The 7,326-nt window shown below is 41.5% G+C and overlaps 1 long non-coding RNA gene across 1 annotated transcript; it reads left to right on the top strand.

The window, feature by feature from the left end:
- The first annotated feature begins 234 nt into the window (after positions 1-234).
- LOC111097229 lies at positions 235-6,792 on the top strand. The gene is made up of 4 exons (XR_005362910.1): positions 235-310; positions 691-731; positions 5,562-5,631; positions 6,702-6,792. It is a non-coding gene; the product is annotated as an uncharacterized LOC111097229 (long non-coding RNA).
- Positions 6,793-7,326: the final 534 nt, after the last annotated feature.

Genomic DNA, 7,326 nt, shown 5'->3' with positions numbered 1-7,326 from the left:
CTCAAAGCTGCCTACTTCCAACACTAGATGGGAGGCACCAAGCCTGCCTCATGTGGCAATTGTACCTTTGCATTCCCAACACAAACAGCACAAGCTTGGCACCTGGAAATCTTCTGCAAATTGCTGAGGCCTTTGGCTCCTTGGTGTTCCCAGCTTCCACAGCAGTTACTTATTCATATGCATTGTAGTAGCAAGGCCTTGTAACTTTTCTGATTTCGTGTCCCCCTCTTCCAGTGACCCAGGTTCCTCAAGAGAAGATATCATCACCTCTTTTTCTCATTTCTGCCTCTCCAGCACAGCACCACCCCAGGTAGTTGTATCCAAGTACAGAAAGACGGGGAGCATGTGTGGGGGTGTGGGAAAAGAGGAGCATGGAAAGATGCCCAAAGCCAATCCATATTTCATGGTGAATTCTTTTTTTTTTTTCACGGTGAATTCTTAAAGCCAAGTATGTGCTTCACCCTCACATAATCTACACTGAGAAACAAAGCTATCTCCACCCCAAGGTGGAAAGTTTTTTTCCTTCCCCACACCATCCTCTATCTCACTGTGACCCATTCTGTATATAGATTAAAAAAAAAAAAATCTAAGTCTTTAGAGCCCTGAATTATGATATTTGTTGTGTAAAAAAAAACAATCAAGATTTGTGGTATCTTTTGTTTAAGCTTTGAAACTGATTTCCGTCCACAGGATCTGAAATGAATTTGACACTTGGATATCAGCCATTCGAGGTAAATGTCCTTTTGTCTGGAAAATCTCAGACCATTTCTGCCCAAAGAGAACCTCTGTTTCAGAAGTTCTCTAATAGTTACTATGCTCACTGATTTGGTACCAATTTTATATATCTTGCAATATATAAAATCCCCCCAATTTTATATTTGGGGGCATCTTTTCTTAGTGTATTTTCTTAATGCCCTATGTCTCTTTAACCAGAAACAAAGCCAACTGACCTCTCTGGAGGCACTTCTGCATGTCAGGCACTGTGCTAGATTGTGAGGGTGCAGTAATTTGAAAAAGTCACAGTTCTGTCTCACATGGGGTTGGTAGAAAACAAGAATCAAGTTTTTTGTCCCTTCAAACTCTTCTCATCCCCCTACAGAGCCTAGCACAGAGTACGAGCATGATCTATTTGTGTCTGTAGACTGGCTTCTTGGCCAAAATAGATAATAGGATATCTAATCATAGACATAGTATGCCTCACATGGTTAACCAGAACCACAGGGATTACAGGTCGTCAAGCCCTAATCTTTGATAAAGACACTGAAGCACAGATAAATAAAGTTATATAACAAAGTATACAACTAGGGACAGGATGAAGGTTGTATTCCTGTCTTCTGGCTTCTAATTCAGTGTGCTTTCTAATTGGACCCAGAGGTGACTGTTATACTAAATTCTGGGGACAGCTCAGTTTGACTCAGCCTGACTTGCTACAAACGTTCGAGCTCACTAAGCTGTGCCCATGTCTGATGGCACTCCCAAGTCCTTACCCATGCCATTCACCTCACTGTCATCCTCTCAGCAGTATGAAGCTGCAGCTGGTACTAATGACCTTCAGGGTCACTGGGAAGCAATTTATTTCATTTTTTTAAAATAAAGGAAATGTTAATATCACAAGATCTATGTCTAAAATGCCCCTGAGCAAGTTTCCTCTCTGACTTTCTTCTCTCTTATTTTCAACTTCCTTCCCCCCCCTCCCCACCCCTTTCTCCATGTCAAGTTGTCAGGATGACTTTGATCTTGAAGACAGGTCTCTTCTCTTTCCCTGACTCTGACAGAGCTCCCACCTGCCACCCTGAGACAATTCCACAGAAACCCATTAATTCTTTCAAGTCTAAGATCAATCCCTGTGCTCTGTCCACAGGGGCAGGGAGTGTCCCCAGCACAAAAGACAGATGTAACTCGAAAGAAAAGTGTAAGTGCACTTGCATATCAATTGGGCTTAAAAACCTAAACCAGTTTGTCTTCTTGGACCCAGAGATCACTGTCTCCAGCTCTATTTTAAGAAAACCTTTAGAAACCAACTTTCCTATCAAGCCAAAAACATAGCAAATAGAGCTTATTGTGTTATTCAGAACAGTAGCTGCACATCTGAGCTGTGGCCTTATCACTTCCCATTGATAGGAATTACATTTCAGATTAGGAGGAGATGGTTTCAGGTTAGGGAAACCCTAAGGAAGCCCTTCGATTACAGGAAAATGGGGCATTTTCATAAACGTTATAGTTAATTCTGGGTAATAAAAACGTGAAGTTTAATCAATGGCAAACAAACATTTTGGCAGGAAACTGAAAATGGTTTACCGGTGAGGACTAAACAAAAGGGTATTATCTGTTAACAGTCCACCCATGCCAAGTTTTCTTTACACCTTGGTTCTTACCTCCCCTGCACTCTCCTCACCTTCCCCCTCCCCCACTCTGTTCCAGAGGACATATGAGGACAGGAGAGAAAAGCAGAGAAATGCAGACTGAGAATCAGAACTGCATGACTGCCTCACAAATAATAAACCTCTATTTGTAAATTACCTACTTTTTGAGAAATTTCAGTTCATTTAAAATGTTTAATACATGTGAAGAGCTCTGAGTTCCATAAAGGAAAAGCAACCAAGACAAAATATCTTTGAAAACAAACAAGAGAAGGGAAACATCCATCACATACTTGCCATTCCATCTTCCAAGAAGTTGCAATCTTAGGTCCTATGAGGGGAACTATAATTTTTATTTGAAAACCTCTCAGGATGGTTCTTTTGTATTTTCCCTTTCTTCCTTCGCACATCACAGCAGCAATTTTCTTTTATCATCAGCTATTTATAGTTTTCTTTTCTAAAAACCTTGGCCAGAAGGAAACTGGGCAGAAAGCATTTCTTCCAAAAGCCACCTTATTTTGTAGCACTGTTAAAAACTATTAAGTACCATCCTAAGAGGCAAAATAAGAAAGAAGAAAGAGAAAGAAAGAAAGAAAGAAAGAAAGAAAGAAGAAAGAAAGAAGAAAGAAAGAAAGAAAGAAAGAAAGAAAGAAAGAAAGAAAGAAAGAAAACGATAACCCCCCCAAAACTTTTTCAACTCTTTTTTCCCCATGTGGTCTGTTCTACCTTAAGAAGGGAGAGCCAAACAAATATTCTCCTCCTGCCCCCAGAGTGGTTGCAGATACGGGAAGAAGCACCACTCGAATACTATCTTTCCTATTCAGAAATGAACATGCCCTGGTAAAGGAAAACACTTGGTATAATGATGTTGGCATAAATCTCATTCTTATTTCCCATATCTCAGACATTTCACTGGAGTTTCAAAATACTCTGGAGAGATTGGGACGTGTGTGTTCAAGATTTAGAGACCTGTCCACTAACAATAACCTCCTGGCATCTAGTCATTTCTTTTGGACCCATAGTAGAAGAGTTAAAAGACTATTTGTAGTCAGATATATATGATTCCACATTTGCCTCTTGTTAATTTGGTGACCTTGGCAGAAAATACTTTTCCTCTCTCAGGCTCAGGTGCCCCATTCATAAAATAAGGGTAATTTAGACCTTAAGCTTAGGAATAAGACATAAGGCTCACCAGAGAGAAGAGACTTTGCAGATTGTGACCACGCGATGTACAAACAGTGCTTATTCCTGTTGGATTGCCTTGTCCTGGGCTTGCACAGGTTACTATTAGTTGGGACCATATGCCTGTGTTTTGGACAAGATATGGACAGATATGGTCACTTAAGTCACTTCCAGAACTAGCTATGAAAGTTCTGGACAAGCTATATGGACAAGATATGGTCACTTAAGTCACTTCCAGAACTAGCTATAAAAGTTCTCTCTTCCTCCAGATGTCTTCATGATAAGCCTCAAAGTCAGGTACAAGTCTGAGCTCCTGTCAGCTTGGGTACCTATGAGGAGCAAAGCCCCTCAAAACTTACATTGGATACAGAGCATAGGAGAAATCAACCATTTTGTGTTAAGATCCTGAGATTCTGAGATTAATCTGTTACTGCAGCATGATTAAGCCTATCCTAATGCTCCCTAGGTCAGTTCAAGTCCTCCAAGAAGCAGATGCCAAGACAAAATTAGAAGGACAAGAGACTTATTGAAGGAAACCCCTCTCTAGATAAAGAGGAGAGTGAGCAGAGTAAGCAGAGCAAGCCTTCAGATCATGATGCAGATCAGGTCTGATGCCCGGAAGGAAGGAATTAGGGTGGCAGGAGTTGCTCATGGTGGTAAAACTATGAAGATCTAGGTCAGGGGATGAGGAGCTACAAAGCAAAGAGTGCCCACCATCCAGATAAATCCTGTATTAGGGCAAAATATCCCACCTCTAGCTCCCCCGCTGTCCTCAGGCACTAGCTAGGAGCAACCCAGAAATGGGGTGGCCTCAGCATAGACAGCACAGTGGATTCCAAAGGTATAGCAGTTGGAGGTTGTCAGCTAACATATGTCCTGTCTCAGGATGCTTTTTGAAGGGCATCTGAGTAGCACGCCTCCAAAGCTGCCACAATCCCTCAATAAGTAATAGCTATTTTTTACCAACCCATAACTCTACCTCTGAATCTCCCTTTTATGGCATTAATCCTAGCAAGCTTCTTGAGGGCATCATCAATGGCTTCCTCATTACTATATGTCAGTATTTGGTTTGTATATAGTAAGAACTTAATAAATGCCAAATGATGGACTGAGTGACAGAGTGTAAATCCTTGGAGGAGTAGAGGTAACTCCTAGGAGGTTAATGATGAGGAAAACTAATCCTAAGCATAGTGGGATACTTCATTTGGGGAGGTTACACACCCACCCACTCTCCACACCTAATGTTGGGATTTCAGAGCTGAGCCCAGTGACAGAAGTTTGTATGCTCCAAAGTAGCTAAAGTTATGGAGAATGAGCACTGCAATGACAGTCCCCATCTCCTCACTCTGAGATGCTCTATGCACCTTTCTTGGGGCTTTAGATTTGCTGCATTTATCCTCTCTTTAAGAAAGAAAGGATAAAGTGGGAGAGACAAGAAGAGGGAAGATGAGGAGGCACATAAGATGGCAGAGCATAGACTAGGAGAGTAAGGAAGCCTATGGGATGTTCCAAAGGTTTAGCATCCTGATCCTAAGTGAGGAAATATTTGGGTTGTGTGTAGGTACCCTGTAAAATGTGGCTTTATGGGTGAGACTTCGGTCCAAACCTCCAACCCTGAATGTGTGATTCCAGAAAATTCACTTAGCCTCTCTAGTACTAAGAAGCATGTTGTATGAAGGTCAGGATCATGTTTGTCTTGTTTATTCTCTGTACACAGTGACCAGCATTGCTCTGAGAACATGACTAATACTCAAGTTATCTCACAGTTCTCAGAGCTGGGGTTGAGCTGTCTAGATTTGAACCCTGGCTCTAACACTGACTAAATGTGTGAGGCCACATGAAACTCTTCTGCCTCGCTTCCTCGCCTATAAAGTAGTTACATGAATGGTAACTACCTCATACAGGCTGTTATGAAGATTGAAATTAAATCATCCAGATAAGCATTCAGAACAGTGCCTGGCAGTTTGCATGCACCCAATAAGTGTTAGCTATTATTACATTTATTGTTATTTGTTTCAGAGCTTCCATTGTCTCATCTGTAGAAGACTAAACATCCTGAACATTTGTGCTAAGGAGTCCATGAGATAGTGTAAGTACAAAGTCTGTCTTTGTTTGGCACAAAGTTGGTCTCAAAAAGGATCATTATTCCCAGCCCCATACTTAAACCCTGGCATCACTCTGAATTGAATTCTTCCTCTCAAAGGCCTTGTTCAAAGTTGCCATAGCCCTTCCTAGGATCTGGAATGCATTTCTGGGTGTCTCCAGAACACAGTCCTAAGCCCTGAGCCTGGATGCTCTAGAGCACAGGACTGAGTCCCATCCCCTTCCGTCTATGTACCAACCACCCTGAGCTCCATCCAGCCATCAGAACTTCCCTCCTTCTGGCCTCACAATAGGGACTATGGGCTGTCACTGCTGCATTTTCCTCAAAAGAAGAAAAGCCTCAGTGTACACATCTTCTTCCCTGGCTTGGGTTCCTTAACTGCTCTCTTCAGATTCTACTCTTTACAGATGCCTCCATCAAACTGCTTTCTGCAATGCATTCTCCACTGAGTCTCTGCTTGTGCCTAAAGCATTGGTGATGCAGCTTCTATGAAGAACATGATGCAAACTAATGTTGCATTCTACTCTATTCTATATCTCTAACCTCAGGACATTCTTCTAGAAGTTTAGAAGTCCCAAAGTCAATGGAGATCACAGCAACCAAAAACAGAATCATCTGTTTTCCACTGCAGAGAATGCAAACTCTGGCAATGCCATGCTTCCATTATAAATGAGTTTATGTTTAACGCTTCAGTGAATGCTAGAAAGAAAGAGCAAGGATTAGGCAGGAGCCACATGGCTCAGATCCTCAGCACCAAGGATTGTAGAGCAGGGACCACCAACCCTCCCTCTCAGGAAGGAAAGCCCTTCCTCTCTCCTTATGGGGACTATATTATACAATGAAAATACCAGGACACATACAGGCAGGTAAAAATTTTATCCCACAGAACAGCAGGCCAAATATTCAGAGTTTGAGTTTGATATTGATTAATGAGCCATGCAAAAGCATCCCTATCTCAGAACCTGCCCAGTAAGGAAGGGCATAATGAGTAGGCAATGGGTCTAAAAGACATATAATAGCTACTTCTTCTCACTTTTCTTTCTTTTATTGATTAGGTCCTTGGTGAGTTATCCCAGACATCTGTCTCTGAAGAGGAAGTTGGAGGATGAAGGGTAGAGATTTCTCTTTTCTAAGTTTAATGATGAGATGAACAATTAAAGAAAAAAAAAAAAAAAGGTAATACTGAAAATGACCAGGAAAGCAAGACTTGTAAATGGGTATTGCCTATATATACATATATGGTATGGGAACCAGGGGAGTGTAATTGGCTTCCCCAAAAAGACACCTTCTAAGGAGACCAGTCATTTCCCTGTATTAAATCCAACGGACATTATTTCCCTCCTTTTGAGCATACTCCCCACAGCTCAACAAGATTGCATTGTAAAAAAAAGTACTCTTTTATCTCTCCTCTGACAAAATGATTTTGTCCTTTTACGCAACTTTAAACACCATATGCCAATGAAAACCAAAAGTTTACAGCCCTAGCCCAGACTATAAACTCATACTTACTCTTGCCTCTACCTGGCTATCCTAAAGGTACACCATTCTCAGTGTGTCTGCTCTATACTAAACTAATGTTCATGTTGCTGCCTACCACCCACTTCGTTCTCCTTCTGCCCTCCATCCAACTGCATAAGTCACAAAACTTCCCTTGTCGCCATATAAATATGTACATATATT

The sequence above is a fragment of the Canis lupus genome, chromosome 8 (assembly GCF_011100685.1).
Source record: "Canis lupus familiaris isolate Mischka breed German Shepherd chromosome 8, alternate assembly UU_Cfam_GSD_1.0, whole genome shotgun sequence".
Lineage (NCBI taxonomy): Eukaryota > Metazoa > Chordata > Mammalia > Carnivora > Canidae > Canis > Canis lupus.
The sequence above is the reverse complement of the archived record's forward strand: the minus strand, read 5'-3'. Positions and strand labels throughout refer to the sequence as shown.